Source organism: Zea mays, chromosome 8 (genome assembly GCF_902167145.1).
Source record: "Zea mays cultivar B73 chromosome 8, Zm-B73-REFERENCE-NAM-5.0, whole genome shotgun sequence".
Classification (NCBI taxonomy): Eukaryota; Viridiplantae; Streptophyta; class Magnoliopsida; order Poales; family Poaceae; genus Zea; species Zea mays.
The window spans coordinates 138,676,514-138,694,268 of record NC_050103.1 but is presented as its reverse complement, the minus strand read 5'-3'; the positions used below and the strand labels follow the sequence as shown (position 1 = coordinate 138,694,268).

Here is a 17,755-nt window from a genome sequence, read left to right as displayed (position 1 = left end):
GGTAGCAAATGCTTCATTCTTAATAAAAGAGGTAGAAAATCTAAATTTGCTCCTAAAACTGTAGAAGGCTTTTTACTTGGTTATGACTCAAACACAAGGGCATATAGGGTCTTTAACAAGTCCACTGGACTAGTTGAAGTCTCTTGTGACGTTGTGTTTGATGAAACTAACGGCTCTCAAGTAGAGCAAGTTGATCTTGATGAGATAGGTGAAGAACAGGCTCCATGGATCGCGCTAAGGAACATGTCCATCGGGGATGTGTGTCCTAAGGAATCCGAAGAGCCTCCAAGTACACAAGATCAACCATCCTCCTCCATGCAAGCATCTCCACCAACTCAAAATGAGGATGAGGCTCAAAATGATGAAGAGCAAAAACAAGAAGACGAGCCACCTCAAGATGATAGCAATGATCAAGGGGGAGATACAAATGATCAAGAAAAGGAGGATGAGGAAGAACCAAGACCGCCACACCCAAGAGTCCACCAAGCAATCCAACGAGATCACCCCGTCGACACCATCCTCGGCGACATTCATAAGGGGGTAACTACTCGATCTCGGGTTGCTCATTTTTGTGAACATTACTCTTTTGTTTCCTCTATTGAGCCACACAGGGTAGAGGAAGCTCTCCAAGATTCGGATTGGGTGGTGGCGATGCAAGAGGAGCTCAACAATTTCACGAGGAATGAGGTCTGGCATTTAGTTCCACGTCCTAACCAAAATGTTGTAGGAACCAAATGGGTCTTCCGCAACAAGCAAGATGAGCATGGTGTGGTGACAAGGAACAAAGCTCGACTCGTAGCCAAAGGGTATTCACAAGTCGAAGGTTTGGATTTCGGCGAAACCTATGCACCCGTAGCTAGGCTTGAGTCAATTCGCATATTATTGGCCTATGCTACTTACCATGGCTTTAAGCTCTATCAAATGGACGTGAAAAGTGCCTTCCTCAACGGACCAATCAAGGAAGAGGTCTATGTTGAGCAACCTCCCGGCTTTGAAGACAGTGAGTATCCTAATCATGTCTATAGGCTCTCTAAGGCGCTTTATGGGCTCAAGCAAGCCCCAAGAGCATGGTATGAATGCCTTAGAGATTTCCTTATTGCTAATGGCTTCAAAGTCGGCAAGGCCGATCCTACACTCTTTACTAAAACTCTTGAAAATGACTTGTTTGTATGCCAAATTTATGTTGATGATATTATATTTGGGTCTACTAACGAGTCTACATGTGAAGAGTTTAGTAGGATCATGACACAGAAATTCGAGATGTCGATGATGGGGGAGTTGAAGTATTTTCTAGGATTCCAAGTCAAGCAACTCCAAGAGGGCACCTTCATTAGCCAAACGAAGTACACTCAAGACATTCTTGCTAAGTTTGAGATGAAGGATGCCAAACCCATCAAGACACCCATGGGAACTAATGGGCATCTCGACCTCGACACGGGAGGTAAGTCCGTGGATCAAAAGGTATACCGGTCGATGATTGGTTCATTGCTTTATTTATGTGCATCTCGACCGGACATTATGCTTTCCGTTTGCATGTGTGCAAGATTCCAATCCGACCCTAAGGAATCACACCTTACGGCCGTAAAACGAATCTTGAGATATTTGGCTTACACCCCTAAGTTTGGGCTTTGGTACCCTCGGGGATCCACATTTGATTTACTTGGTTATTCGGATGCCGATTGGGCGGGGTGCAAAATCAATAGGAAGAGCACATCGGGGACTTGCCAGTTCTTGGGAAGATCCTTGGTGTCTTGGGCTTCAAAGAAGCAAAATTCGGTCGCTCTTTCCACCGCCGAAGCCGAGTACATTGCCGCAGGACATTGTTGCGCGCAATTGCTTTGGATGAGGCAAACCCTGCGGGACTACGGTTACAAATTAACCAAAGTCCCTTTGCTATGTGATAATGAGAGTGCAATTAAGATGGCCGACAATCCCGTCGAGCATAGCCGCACTAAGCACATAGCCATTCGGTATCATTTTCTTAGGGATCACCAACAAAAGGGGGATATCGAGATTTCTTACATTAATACCAAAGATCAATTAGCCGATATCTTTACCAAGCCACTTGATGAACAATCTTTTACCAGACTTAGGCATGAGCTCAATATTCTTGATTCTAGAAATTTCTTTTGCTAAGCTTGCACACATAGCTCTTTTGAATACCCTTGATCATATCTCTTTTATATGCTATGACTAATGAGTTTTCAAGTTTATTTCAAACCAAGTCATAGGTATATTGAAAGGGAATTGGAGTCTTCGGCGAAGACAAAGGCTTCCACTCCGTAACTCATACTTCGCCAACACTCCGAGCAACTCTCTCTTCTTTGGGGGAGAAATGAGCATCAAAGAAAAGGACTTCATCCCTGGGGAAGAGAGTAAAAGCTCAAAAGCTTCGCTTTTTGGTATAATCTTAACTCATTTATTTTATGACCAAAGGGGAAGATAGCACTTAGAGGGCTCTAATGATTCCGTTTTTGGCGATTCATGCCAAAAAGGGGGAGAAATGAGCCCAAAGCAAAAGGACCGCACCACCATGAGCCCAAAGCAAAAGGACCGCACCACCACCACCAAATTCAAAAACTTAGTGCTTTCCAAAAGTCTTTATCATCTGGTATCCTATTGTGTTTAAAAGGGGGAGAAAGTAGTATTTCAAAAATGGTATATCAAAACCCTCTTGAACACTAAGAGGTGGATCTCTTTTAGGGGGAGTTTTGTTTAGTCAAAGGAAAAGCATTTGAAACAGAGGGAGACAATTTCAAATCTTGAAAATGCTTTGCAAACTCTTATTCATGTACCTTTGACTATCTGCAAAAGATCTTTGAAATGGATTTACAAAAAGAATTTGCAAAAACAAAACATGTGGTGCAAACGTGGTCCAAAATGTTATATAAGAAAGAAACATTCCTTGCATATCCTGTAAGTAGTTATATTGGCTCAATTCCAAGTAACCTTTGCACTTACATCATGTAAACTAGTTCAATTATGCACTTCTATATTTGCTTTGGTTTGTGTTGGCATCAATCACCAAAAAGGGGGAGATTGAAAGGGAATTAGGCTTACACCTAGTTCCTAAATAATTTTGGTGGTTGAATTGCCCAACACAAATATTGGACTGACTAGTTTGCTCTAGTGTATAAGTTATACAGGTGTAAAAGGTTCACACTCAGCCAATAAAAAGACCAAGTTTTGGATTCAATAAAGGAGCAAAGGGGCAACCGAGGGCACCCCTGGTCTGGCGCACCGGACTGTCCGGTGTGCCACCGGACAGTGCACAGTACCTGTCCGGTGCACCAGGGGACTCAGACTCAAACTCTTCGCCCTCGGGAATTCTCGGAAGCCGGCGCGCTATAATTCACCGGACTGTCCGGTGTGCACCGGACATGTCCGGTGCTCCAAGGAAGCTCGGCCTCCTGAACTCGCCAGCCTCGGGTTCGCGCGGCAGCCGCTCCGCTATAATTCACCGGACTGTCCGGTGTGCACCGGACTGTCCGGTGTACCAGCGGAGCAACGGCTCCCTGCGGCGCCAACGGCTCCCTGCGGTGCATTAAATGCGCGCGCAGCGCGCGCAGAAGTCAGAATCGCCCATACCGGTGCACCGGACATCAAACAGTGCATGTCCGGTGTGCACCGGACACCCAGGCGGGCCCACAAGTCAGAAGCTCCAACGGCTAGAATCCAACGGCAGTGATGACGTGGCAGGGGCACCGGACTGTCCGGTGTGCACCGGACTGTCCGGTGCGCCATCGAGCAGACGCCTCCAGCCAACGGTCACTTTTGGTGGTTGGGGCTATAAATACCCCAACCACCCCACATTCATTATTATCCAAGTTTTCCACTTCTCAACTACTACAAGAGCTCTAGGCATTCAATTCTAGACACACTAAAGAGATCAAATCCTCTCCAATTCCACACAAAGCCCTAGTGACTAGTGAGAGTGATTTGCCGTGTTCATTTGAGCTCTTGCGCTTGGATTGCTTCTTTTCTTTCTCACTTGTTCTTGAGATCACAACTCCATTGTAATCAAGGCAAGAGGCACCAATTGTGTGGTGGCCCTTGCGGGGAAGTTTTGTTCCCGGCTTTGATTAGAGAAGAGAAGCTCACTCGGTCCGTGGGACCGTTTGAGAGAGGGAAGGGTTGAAAGAGACCCGGCCTTTGTGGCCTCCTCAACGGGGAGTAGGTTTGCAAGAACCGAACCTCGGTAAAACAAATCTCCGTGTCCCACTTGCTTATTCGCTTGGGATTCGTTTTACGCCCTCTCTCGCGGACTCGTTTATATTTCTAACGCTAACCCGGCTTGTAGTTGTGTTTATATTTATAAATTTCAGTTTCGCCCTATTCACCCCCCCTCTAGGCGACTATCAGATATCCCTCGGAACCTCATGCCGCGACTTCCCGATTCATGCGGGAAGCCTCGGTCTACACCGGGCGCACGCGCAACACCGCGCCTGCGGCCCCGGGCCACCTCGGCAACGAACACCATCGACGCGACCGTCGGGCCCACCTCGACGAAAGGGTGCGCCGAGGCTACCACCCCAGGCGTGGGGGACGCTACGACAGCGGGGAGGATCGGAGTCCCTCGCCCGAACCACCCGGTCTGCAGGCCTTCAGTCGGGCCATCCGACGGGCGCCGTTCCCGACCCGGTTCCGACCCCCGACTACTATCACGAAGTACTCGGGGGAAACGAGACCGGAACTGTGGCTCGCGGACTACCGCCTGGCCTGCCAACTGGGAGGGACGGACGACGACAACCTCATCATCCGCAACCTTCCCCTGTTCCTCTGCGACACTGGTCGTGCCTGGTTGGAGCACCTGCCTCCGGGGCAGATCTCCAACTGAGACGACTTGGTCCAAGCCTTCGCCGGCAATTTCCAGGGCACGTACGTGCGCCCCGGGAATTCCTGGGATCTCCGAAGCTGCCGGCAACAGCCGGGAGAGTCTCTCCGGGACTACATCCGGCGATTCTCGAAGCAGCGCACCGAGCTGCCCAACATCACCGACTCGGATGTCATCGGCGCGTTCCTCGCCGGCACCACCTGCCGCGACCTGGTGAGCAAGCTGGGTCGCAAGACCCCCACCAGGGCGAGCGAGCTGATGGACATCGCCACCAAGTTCGCCTCTGGCCAGGAGGCGGTCGAGGCTATCTTCCGAAGGGACAAGCAGCCCCAGGGCCGCCCATCGGAAGAGGCTCCCGAGGCGTCTACTCCGCGCGGCGCCAAGAAGAAAGGCAAGAAGAAGTCGCAATCGAAACGCGACGCCGCTGACGTGGACCTTGTTGCCGCCGCCGAGTACAAGAACCCTCGGAAGCCCCCCGGAGGTGCTAACCTCTTCGACAAGATGCTTAAGGAGCCGTGCCCCTACCATCAGGGGCCCATCAAGCACACCCTCGAGGAGTGCGTCATGCTTCGGCGTCACTTCCACAGGGCCGGGCCACCCGCGGAGGGTGGCAGGGCCCGCGACGACGACAAGAACGAAGATCACCAAGCAGGAGAGTTCCCCGAGGTCCGTGACTGCTTCATGATCTACGGTGGGCATGCGGCGAACGCCTCGGCTCGACATCGTAAGCAAGAGCGCCGGGAGGTCTGCTCGGTGAAGGTGGCGGCGCCAGTCTACCTAGACTGGTCCGACAAGCCCATCACCTTCGACCAGGCCGACCACCCCGACCACGTGCCGAGCCCGGGGAAATACCCGCTCGTCGTCGACCCCGTCATCGGCGACGTCAGGCTCACCAAGGTCCTGATGGATGGGGGCAGCTGCCTCAACATCATCTACGCCGAGACCCTCAAGCTCCTGCGCGTCGATCAGTCCTCCGTCCGGGCAGGCGCTGCGCCCTTCCACGGGATCGTCCCTGGGAAGCGCGTCCAGCCCCTCGGACGACTCGACCTCCCCGTCTGCTTCGGAACGCCCTCCAACTTCCGAAGGGAGACCCTGACGTTCGAGGTGGTCGGGTTCCGAGGAACCTACCACGCTGTACTGGGGAGGCCATGCTACGCGAAGTTCATGGCCGTCCCCAACTACACCTACTTGAAGCTCAAGATGCCGGGCCCCAATGGGGTCATCACCGTCGGCCCCACGTACAAACACGCGTTCGAATGCGACGTGGAGTGCGTGGAGTACGCCGAGGCCCTCGCCGAGTCCGAGGCCCTCATCGCCGACCTGGAGAACCTCTCCAAGGAGGTGCCAGACGTGAAGCGTCACGCCGGCAACTTCGAGCCAGCGGAGACGGTTAAGGCCGTCCCTCTCGACCCCAGCGGTGACACCTCCAAGCAGATCCGGATTGGGTCCGGGCTCGACCCCAAATAGGAAGCAGTGCTCGTCGACTTTCTCCGCGCAAACGCCGACGTCTTTGCGTGGAGTCCCTCGGACATGCTCGGCATACCGAGGGATGTCGCCGAGCACTCGCTGGATATTCGGGCCGGAGCCCGACCCGTCAGGCAGCCTCTGCGCCGATTCGACGAGGAGAAGCGCAGAGTGATAGGCGAGGAGATCCACAAGCTAATGGCAGCAGGGTTCATCAAAGAGGTATTCCATCTCGAATGGCTTGCCAACCCTGTGCTTGTGAGGAAGAAAGGGGGGAAATGGCGGATGTGTGTAGACTACACTGGTCTCAACAAAGCATGTCCGAAGATTCCCTACCCTCTGCCTCGCATCGATCAAATCGTGGATTCCACCGCTGGGTGCGAAACCCTGTCCTTCCTCGATGCCTACTCAGGTGGTTAGCGCCGCGATTGTGGTCGAGAGGCAAGAGGAAGGGCATGCACTGCCTGTTCAGAGGCCAGTCTACTTCGTCAGCGAGGTACTGTCCGAGACCAAGATCCGCTACCCACAAGTTCAGAAGCTGCTGTATGCTGTGATCCTGACGAGGCGGAAGTTACGACACTACTTCGAGTCTCATCCGGTAACTGTGGTGTCATCCTTCCCCCTGGGGGAGATCATCCAGTGCCGAGAGGCCTCGGGTAGAATCGCAAAGTGGGCGGTGGAAATCATGGGCGAAACAATCTCGTTCGCCCCTCGGAAGGCCATCAAGTCCCAGGTGTTGGCGGACTTCGTGGCCGAATGGGTCGACACCCAGCTGCCGACGGCTCCGATCCAACCGGAGCTCTGGACCATGTTTTTCGACGGGTCGCTAATGAAGACGGGAGCCGGCGCGGGCCTGCTCTTCATCTCGCCCCTCGGAAAGCACCTGCGCTACGTGCTACGCCTCCATTTCCCGGCGTCCAACAATGTGGCCGAGTACGAAGCTCTGGTCAACGGGTTGCGGATCGCCATCGAGCTAGGGGTCAGACGCCTCGACGCCCGCGGTGATTCGCAGCTCGTCATCGACCAAGTCATGAAGAACTCCCACTGCCGCGACCCGAAGATGGAGGCCTACTGCGATGAGGTTCGACGCCTGGAAGAAAAGTTCTTCGGGCTCGAGCTCAACCACATCGCTCGGCGCTGCAACGAGACTGCAGACGAGCTGGCTAAAATAGCCTCGGGGCGAACGACGGTCCCCCCGGACGTCTTCTCCCAGGATCTGCATCAACCCTCCGTCAAGATCGACGACGCGCCCGAGCCCGAGGCACCCTCGGCTCAGCCCGAGGTACCCTCGGCCCTCGAGGCCGAGGCACTGAATGTCGAGGAGGAGCAGAGCGGGGCCACGCCTGATCGAAATTGGCAGGCCCCGTACCTGCGATATCTCCGCCAGGGAGAGCTACCCCTCGACCGAGCCGAGGCTCGACGGGTAGCGCGACGCGCCAAGTCATTCGTCTTGCTGGGCGATGAGGAGGAGCTCTACCACCGGAGCCCCTCGGGCATCCTCCAGTGATGCATCTCCATCGCCGAAGGTCAGGAACTCCTGCAAGAAATACACTCGGGGGCTTGCGGCCATCATGCGGCGCCTCGAGCCCTTGTCGGGAACGCTTTCCGGCAAGGTTTCTACTGGCCAACGGCGGTGGCTGACGCCACTAGAATTGTCTGCACCTGCGAAGGGTGCCAATTCTATGCGAAGCAGACCCACCTGCCCGCTCAGGCTCTGCAGACGATACCCATCACCTGGCCCTTCGCTGTATGGGGTCTGGACCTCGTCGGTCCCTTGCAGAAGGCGCCCGGGGGCTACACGCACATGCTGGTCGCCATCGACAAATTCTCCAAGTGGATCGAGGTCCGACCCCTGAACAGCATCAGGTCTAAGCAGGCGGTGGCGTTCTTCACCAACATCATCCATCGCTTCGGGGTCCCAAACTCCATCATCACCGACAACGGTACCCAGTTCACCGGCAAAAAATTCTTGGATTTTTGCGATGATCACCACATCCGGGTGGACTGGGCCGCCGTGGCTCATCCCATGTCGAATGGGCAAGTAGAGCGTGCCAACGGCATGATTCTACAAGGGCTCAAGCCTCGGATCTACAACGGCCTCAACAAGTTCGGCAAGCGATGGATGAAGGAACTCCCCTCGGTGGTCTGGAGCCTAAGGACGACGCCGAGTCGTGCCACGGGTTTCACGCCGTTCTTCCTGGTCTACGGGGCCGAGGCTATCTTGCCCACTGACCTGGAGTACGGCTCCCCGAGGACGAGAGCCTACACCGATCAAAGCAACCAAGCTAGCCGAGAAGAATCGCTGGACCAGCTGGAGGAGGCTCGGGACAGGGCCTTACTACACTCGGCGCGGTACCAGCAGTCCCTGCGACGCTACCACGCCCGAGGGGTCCGACCCCGAGACTTCCAGGTGGGCGACCTGGTGCTTCGGCTGCGGCAAGACGCCCGGGGAAGGCACAAACTCACGCCCCCCTGGGAGGGGCCATTCGTCATCGCCAAAGTTCTGAAGCCCGGAACATACAAGCTGGCCAACAATCAAGGCGAGATCTACGGCAACGCTTGGAACATCAAACAGCTACGTCGCTTCTACCCTTAAGATGTTTTCAAGTTGTTCATATACCTCGCACCCACGCAAAGTTTAGTCATCAAGGAAGGGTCGGCCTCGCCTCGGCAAAGCCCGACCCTCCCTCGGGGGCTAAAAGGGGGGAGACCCCCTCTGCGTCGAAATTTTCCTCGAAAAAGGATCTCTTTTTAGCAGAATTTCTTTCGTGCTTTTTGACTACTTCGAAAAGCGGATCCTGGAAACGACGGAGTACACGTAAGCAGCCAAGGCTGACCGAGCCGAGGGACTCCTACGCCTCCGGGATACGGATACCTCACTCATCACCTTCTGCGATAAGTAACTCACGTTCGGATAAAGTGATTCCGCAGACCGAACAAGTCTTCACGTTCGGAAGCTCTTCTGCCGAGACGGTCCTTCAAGCCTTCTCGACTGAATCGGTGACAGGGCCTCATGGACGGGCGAAAGTACGCGTAAGCGGCAAGGCCGACCGAGCCGAGGGACTCCCACGCCTCTGGGATACGGATACCTCACTCATCACCTTCCGCGAGAAGCAACTCTCGCCCACACAAACATCCCTGTTACCGACGGAAAGTCCAGATGCTCGAAATAAGAGGAAAAGGAGACGCGGCTTTACAACGAAGCGAGGGTGTGTTTTCTGGCCTCGGCGGCCGCAGAAGGCACACGCTACAAGACAATCTGATCCTGCAGGCTCGGGTCTTCACGCTGAAGGGGGCTGTAGCACCCTCGGCATCGACGACGCCTTCAGCAAGGTCCAACCCAGCCTCGGACGGCGACGCGGTCCAGGGACTTCTCCGGGAATCCGGCCCGAGCAGGCGGCTCGGCCGGTTACCCCTGGGGCCTCGGCCAAGCATCTTCCAAGGGCGCCAGCCCGACCCGAGGCCTCGGCTGATCGACTCCGACGTCGACCCCCGCTGACGGGCAACCCGGCTAGGCTCCGGCCAACCAGGTTCCCATTTTCGAGCCGACTCCACCTCTGTTCGTACTGATATCGCTACCCCTGGCCTCGGCTCATCGAAGAGCGGCCAAGGGGTCCCTTTAACTAAGCTAGAGGAGCCTCAGACAACAAGGTCGATCGAGCCGAGGGATTCCTACGCCTCCGGGATACGGATACCTCACTCGTCACCTTGACACGGGGCGACTCATGCTTGGTGAAGCGGTTCAGATAATCAACAGGCGAGACTTAGTGCTCGAAAATGAGGAAAAAACACGGCTCCGTGCCGAAATTACATACATGTTCAGGCCTCGACAGCCACAATGAACAAAAACACTGGCATTCGAAGTGCCATCACGAACGGAACTCCGGTTCCCCCTCCGCAGGTACGAACAACCCCACTCCATGGGGAAGGCCTGCGGAGCAACAGAAGACCGACGAGCGGCTCGCCGCCGCCCGTTCTGATTACGACGACAACCACCCCGCCCCAGGCGGTGAAGCGGCTTCGGCAGTAGCTTCGAGGCAGATGTCACGACAGGGGGGCTCTCGCCCGCAGAGGACGAGAACCAGCCATTCAAGCCGGGAGACGGAGACCCATGGCTACCGGCGCCCTAGCCGAGTAACGGCGGCCTACCTATCCCGGCATGGCTGGAGGAAGTCCCCGTAGGACTAGAGGATGCCATTCTCTCCCAGGCGCCGGGGGAAGAAAAGGGCAGCCGACCCATGCGGGGACAGCCCCCCGACTCGCCTCATCCTCCATCTTGGCCTGGATGACGAAAATCCTTGAGGCCAAGGGAGGGGTAAAGGCCGCAGCTTGGCTCGCTTTCCCCCACCGCCAGACTGGAGGTCACCATCTTGGGTGACCGCCGGTGGGGGGATGCGGCCGGGCTGCGTGATGAAAATCCTTGAAGCCGAACGATGGCTGAAAGGTACCAACTCCCACGGAGTTGCGTTCCTCCAACGAGGAGGCGGAAAGACGGCGGGTACCCCCCATCCGGGGGCTTGGAAGATGGAAAGACACGACGCACAAGGGAGGAAGAAGACATGGTTGCCTTCCGAAAGGGGTCGCCCTCCTTTTAAAGGCGACTCTCCCTACGTGCGCCCCCAAATGCCACGAGCCGAGTCTTCTCCAACACGCTCCAAGGCCCTCCCCTGCGGCGCGGGGGCTGGGTCCCGCATGTCATACAAACCGGCTCAGAAGCAGAAGAAGCCAAACCGCCGCGCGCGGTGCACACAACCGCCCAGCGGTTACAAGCGATTCCCCACTTTCGCCCAAGACCAACGGGCAGGAGGGGCGGGCAGCCATGCAGGCGGCATGCAACCGCGCCAGGTGGACGCGCTTCTCCGACTTCTGACACGCCGGCTTGGAGGCCCAGGCCCACGCGTCGCGCAACCAGCGCGCCAGTTGCTGCGTGCAAGCAACCGCACCGCCACTTGTGCCACCGTCGCACCTCTTCGGTCGCAGAGCCTGTGCCGCGACTCGAGGCGACCCAGCGCACGACCCAGCGGCGCCAGCCTGGCGCGACGGTCAAAGCGGCCGAAAGTGGGCCGGCAGTAATGGCGGTGGCAGGCGGGCGGGCGCAGCAGTCACGTCGTCATCCAGGCTCACGTCCCATCCTGGGACAGCAAGAGAGCCTCCCCCCACGGCGTGAAGACGGTGCACCCGTGATCCGTTCCTCGAATGGCTCGCGCACGCGCAACGGCCGCCCCGCCAACCACTCGCCCCGTCGCGTTAACTCCACGGCGGGACAGGCGGCGTCTCTGGCAGGAGAAGCGGACGACGCTTCGCCTTCGCCGAAATAACCGCGTCAAAAAAGGTACGCCACGTCGTTCGATTTCGTATCCTTTTCCTTTTTCCTCTTTCTCTATCTCTTGCAACAGGGACCGGGAAAGGGGGATACCCCGAAAAGGATCCTTCTCTGTGAAGGAACCGGGCTCCGAGCCCCCCCTACTGATCAGAGGTTCGAAGGCTGGCCCTCCGAGGGGTTCAACAGTCGCCTCAGATCGCGTGGGCCCGACACCCACTACTGGTCAGGGGTTCGAAGGCCAGCCCCCCGAAGGGCTCCATGGCCGCCTCAGGCTACTCGGGCTCCGCGCCCATTACTGATCAGGGGTTCGAAGGCTGGCCCCCGAAGGGTTCACAGTCGCCTCAGACGCCGAGCGAGGGATGACCAGGGGTACGTTCGATACATAACCGAGGCTCGGGCTGCGCTCCCGAGGTACCCTAGGACATTTCCGAGACCAGCGGGAACGATCTTGTAACGGAATCCCATCGGAGGGAGGCATCGAGCCCTCGGACCCCGTCGCCAGGGGACCGGGTCCGGCAAATCACCCGCAGGTACTTTTGGGCGTGCCTCTGGGCCCCTAGCCGACCCCCAACGAACGGGGCACGGACGTCCACTCGGATTACCCGCTTGCAGCTCACCGGAGACACCATGTTCGGTGCCCATCGAGGGTAACATGGCGCTCTCCCCCCCCTCCTCCTTGCGGAAAGGCGACGTAGGGGCGTATGTAAAAAAGCCGAGTCTGTCCCTGATCGTCCTCTCGCCCTGTGCGGAGGCTCGGGGGCTGCTCTCGCAAACCCGGCTCCGGCCAAACCGTTGACAGCGTCAACATACCAGCCCGAGAGCTTGGGCCCCGACCGTGCACCCGGGCTACGGCCAGTTCGCATGAGGGAACAACCAGACCAGCCGAAGCATTACGCGAGGCATTAAGACCTCGAAGGAGTGTAACCACTCCTCCGAGGCCTCGGGGGCTACACTCGGCGGGTGCGCTCGCGCGCACCCACCGGAACAAAATGCAATCGAGAAAGGCTGGTCCCCTTGCAAAAAAGTGCGACGAAAGCCTCCAAGCGAGTGCTAACACTCCCTTCGAGGCTCGGGGGCTACTGTCGGGGACCATAATTAGGGGTACCCTCAAGACGCCTAATTCTCAGCTGGTAACCCCCATCAGCATAAAGCTGCAAAGGCCTGATGGGTACGATTAAGTCAGGGATCAGTCCACACGAGTGACTCGATCACGCTTCACCCGAGCCTAGCCTCGGCCAAGGGCAGCCGACCTCGAGAGACTTCCGTCTCGCCCGAGGCCCCCCTTTTTTAACGGCGGACACACCTCCGGCTCGCCCGAGGCCTTGGCTTCGCTTAGAAGCAACCCTGACTAAATCGCCGCACCGACTGACCAAGTTGCAGGAGCATTTAATGCAAAGGCGGCCTGACACCTCTATCCTGACGCGCGCCCCCCGGCAGAGCCGAAGTGACCGCCGTCACTCCGTCGCTCCACTGACCGGTCTGACAGAAGGGCAGCGCCGCCTGCGCCACTCCGACTGCAGTGCCACTCGACAGAGTGAGACAGACAGGCAGTTAGGCCTTGCCAAAGGCACCATGGGAAGCTCTGCCTCGCCCGACCCCAGGGCTCGGACTCGGGCTAAGACCCGGAACACGGCGAACTCCGCTCCGCCCGACCCCAGGGCTCGGACTCGGGCTAAGACCTGGAAGACGGCGAACTCCGCTCCGCCCGACCCCAGAGCTCGGACTCGGGCTAAGACCCGGAAGACGGCGAACTCCGCTCCGCCCGACCCTAGGGCTCGGACTCGGGCTAAGACCCGGAAGACGACGAACTCCGCTCCGCCCGACCCAGGGCTCGGACTCGGGCTCAGCCCCAGAAGACGACAAACTCCGCCTCGCCCGACCCCAGGGCTCGGACTCCGCCCTGGCCTCAGCCGAACGATCTCCGCCTCGCCCGACCCGATGGCTCGGACTCGGCCTCGGCAACAGAAGACAGACTCGACCTCGGCTTCGGAGGAGCCCCCACGTCGCCCAACCTAGGGCGCAGGCCCACCACGTCAACAGGGAGCGCCATCATCATCCTACCCCGAGCCGACTCGGGTCACGGAGAACAAGACCGGCGTCCCATCTGGCCAGCTCCGCCAGATGGGCAATGATGGCGCCCCACAAGCTCTGTGACGACGGCGGCTCTCAGCTCTCTTACGGAAGCAGGGCGACGTCAGCAAGGACTCGACCGCTCCAACAGCTGTCCCTCCACCAGGCTCCATCGCTCCTCCGACAGCCACGACATCACGCCAGCGAGGTGCCAAGACCTCTCCGGCTGCCACATTGGCATGTACCTAGGGCGCTAGCTCTCTCTCCGCTAGACACGTAGCACTCTGCTACACCCCCCATTGTACACCTGGATCCTCTCCTTACGACTATAAAAGGAAGGACCAGGGCCTTCTTAGAGAAGGTTGGCCGCGCGGGGACGAGGACGAAACAGGCGTTCTCTTGGGGCCGCTCGCTTCCCTCACCCGCGTGGACGCTTGTAACCCCCCTACTGCAAGCGCACCCGACCTGGGCGCGGGACGAACACGAAGGCCTCGGGATCTCCACCTCTCTCACGCCCGTCTCCGGCCACCTCGCCTCTCCCCCCTTCGCGCTCGCCCACGCGCTCGACCCATCTGGGCTGGGGCACGCAGCACACTCACTCGTCGGCTCGGGGACCCCCCGGTCTCGAAACGCCGACACCGGTTTTCATGTTTTTAGGGTGCCTCGTCCCCGTTTGCCTTATTGTTTACGGTTGATCCTCGTAGGTTAAGTCGTAATGTGCAGTCTATTTACAACATCACAACGGGTATCGATCGAGATACTAACGAAATTTTTGTCCAATTTGTCAGATTTCCGCATCAACAGGGCTTCTTGGACTTCGGTTCCTACATCCACTGCAGCGAAGGTAACGTGAATATCAATTTGTGGTTTACTTATTTCTCAGCATAGATGCGGTTTAAGTGTTGCAACAACCTCAAACGATGGCCTTCTTTTAGTTCATTGACTCACGACACCTAAACAAGGAGTCCACGGTTAGGATAAACAGGTAGAGTCAACAGAAGTATTCTCAATGGTAGGGCTCAACTGCTACATTAATTAAATGGACACCAGGTTTGCCCTGATCTAAACCATGAGTACGAGGAAGACAAGTCACTTTGTGGGGGGTGTATATGATGTGAATACAGAAGATATTACCAAATGTTGTTCGCGGTTAACTGGAAACCATTCATATGTTTTATCCCTACTATTTAGGGTTCATGGTTTATTTCATAGATTGCCTATCTGAGTATCTGTATGATTGTAGCTTGAACCCTACTTTTGTCTATGTACGCACAGAATTCATGTGATTACATGGATGTAAGTACATTGTCCTAATGTCTAGTTCACTAACCACCTAAATCCACATCAGATGGATTCAGCAGACTCCATAGCCGACAAGGCAATTGGAAGGATGCAAGAGATTGCAGACAAGATATTTTCCGTAGCGAGGGAAACAATCCGTTCTGGACGCGGGTTGACTTCATTTGACGCTGCATGATGGAGCAAGACTCTCTGGTGTTCCAAGAGTATTTGGACAAGGTCAACAACGTAACCCACCAGCCTGACAGCAACTACGAACCCTCAGACTTGTCCTCACCACCCCCTGGTGAAGACAACCTTAGTCCAGACTGGGACTTTGCCGAGCACTTCGAAAGATTTTGGGGTATTAAATATGACTCCGATCAGATGCCTTCCTTTAGTGACAATGAGGTTTAAGTTAGAACTTGGGTAAGCTTCTAGTCAGGTCTTAGGGAGTGGTGGGATATGATCAGGCTTTTGCGTAATGGGCTGCTTTAAATGTCTTCCCTGTCCTTTTGTGTCCAGTAGCAGTTTATAAACGTTGTCTTTGTGTAATTAAGAAAATCCCAATGTTACTACTTATGGTACTACCAGATGTTATTATGGTCAGTTCAGTGTTCTTTTTTTTCTTCTTAATCCGAGAGCACTACGTATTTTCAAAACTCTACACTTGTTTTGCACTAGATGGACAAGTCTGACAAAGTGATTGCAAAGTGGGATAGTAGAGCAACAAAAATTTACACAGAAATTTGTGTAGAAGAGGTCAATGCTCGGAACAGGCCACAACAGTTTCTAAATGCCGAAGGGCATGCTAACCTCATAAGGAAGTTTAAGGAACGCACTGGTCGCACTTACACCAGGGACCAAATGAAGAATAGGTGGGACTCCTTAAAGAGAATGTTCACCCAGTGGAAAACTCTTAATGAAAGGGCTACAGGTCTTGGTCGAGACCCTCATACTGGCTCTATCAGTGCTCCAGATGAGTGGTGGGCTAAGCAAAATGAAGTAGACTTTTTGTTTATTTTTTAGATTAACAATAGTAATGGCCATCTCAAAGTAGGAAATACCATGTTGGTGCAGGCAATGCCAGGGTGTATTATGTTCAAAACAGCCCCCTAGAGAATGAGGACGAGCTAAAGGTTATGTTTGGACCCATTGTCTGCACAAATGAAACAACCCTTGTTCCTGGCGTCGAGGATGCAAATTCATCATCTGATGATCATGTCGAAGCCACTTTAGGTGGGGGTGAAAACAACACCCCTGACCCATGCTCAAATGCGACTGGGAAGCGTAAGGTGCGTCATGATTCTCCTAAACCGAAGAAGAAAAAAGATGGGAGGGAAGAGTACATGAAACACCTAGTGGAGGCTTTTGAGTCGCGTTCAATGACCACTAACAAGTCGATCACCTCTGCTGAGACCGACCCTGTTCGTGTTGAGGTTATTGCGCAGTTGCAACAAGTTATCGATGATGGCTCACCAGAAGGCAGCGACCTACATTTGTTTGCCACTCATCTGTTGATTGAGAAAAAGTATAGAGATGTATTTGCATCACTGAAGACCAAAGAAGGAAGGAACGCTTGGCTGCGCCGTGCATTCGAGATAGATGTTAAAAATCCACTTAGATGGTGGTCGTCCGACAACAGAGCCTAATGTCAACTATTATGTTGCTTTTCATGTTAGTCGTGTTGCAGTCTTGTCAGTATTATGAGTCATGTCGTGTTACGAAATAAACTTGTCGTACTCATAATTTTTCGTTTCCAACAGTTTTGCAATTATTCGAGTTGAACATGTATTTGAATAATCAGAGTTGTATGTTTGTGAACAATGTCAATCTGTGAATGCAGATGTGTGATCCTATGATACATGATTATGTGTCTTATATAATGTGCTTATACATGAATATGTGGCTGTTGTTTGTGTGCATGCAGATGTGTGACCCTGCTGCACACACATATGATCATGACACGGATGACAGAGATGCAGAATTGCTTGTTGCCCTATATGCTGTAGACATTTGGGGCATGCCACCCAGTGAGGTTTCTAGAAGAACAATGGTTGAAACAGGTATTCAATGGGTTGACCGAACTTTGGAGAATAGTAACGACTGCTTTGACATGTTTCGCATGCGACGTACTGTTTTTAAACGATTGCATGATACGTTGGTGGAAAGTTATGGTCTGCTTCCAAGCCGTGGTGTCAGTACTATGGAAGCTCTAGGTATTTTCTTGTGGGCATGTGGGGGTCCACAATCCTTTAGGCAGATAAGGAATAAGTTTGGTCACTCCTTGGAAACTATTAGTCGCAAGTATAGTGAAGTACTTAATGCACTATATAAGATGTCATCTGACGTAATCAAGCCCAAAGACCCAAATTTCATAGAGATTCATCCTCGTTTGCGAGAGGGGAGATTTTGGCCCCACTTCAAGGATTGCATAGGAGCAATTGATGGTACTCACATTCCAGCGTCTGTCCTGGCCTCGGAGCAAGCCAAATATATTGGTCAGCACGGTTACGCATCACATAATGTAATGGCCGTTTGTGACTTCGATATGAGGTTCACATTTGTTGTCACTGGTTGGCCAGGTTCAGTACATGACACTAGAGTATTACAAGATACTTTGATAACTTATGCAGATAGGTTCCCCCATCCACCGGAAGGTAAATAAGTATGTTGTACTTTTGTATCATTCGATATTCATTTATGTCTTAAGTATTGAACTTTATATTTCTGTTTGTGCAGGTAAATACTATCTTGTGGATTCAGGTTATCCAAATAGAAAGGGG

General features: G+C 54.6%; 1 pseudogene; it reads left to right on the top strand.

Moving 5' to 3' along the window:
* The first annotated feature begins 15,653 nt into the window (after nt 1–15,653).
* On the top strand, nt 15,654–17,188 carry LOC118473214 (L10-interacting MYB domain-containing protein-like; annotated as a pseudogene).
* The last annotated feature ends 567 nt before the right edge of the window (nt 17,189–17,755 follow it).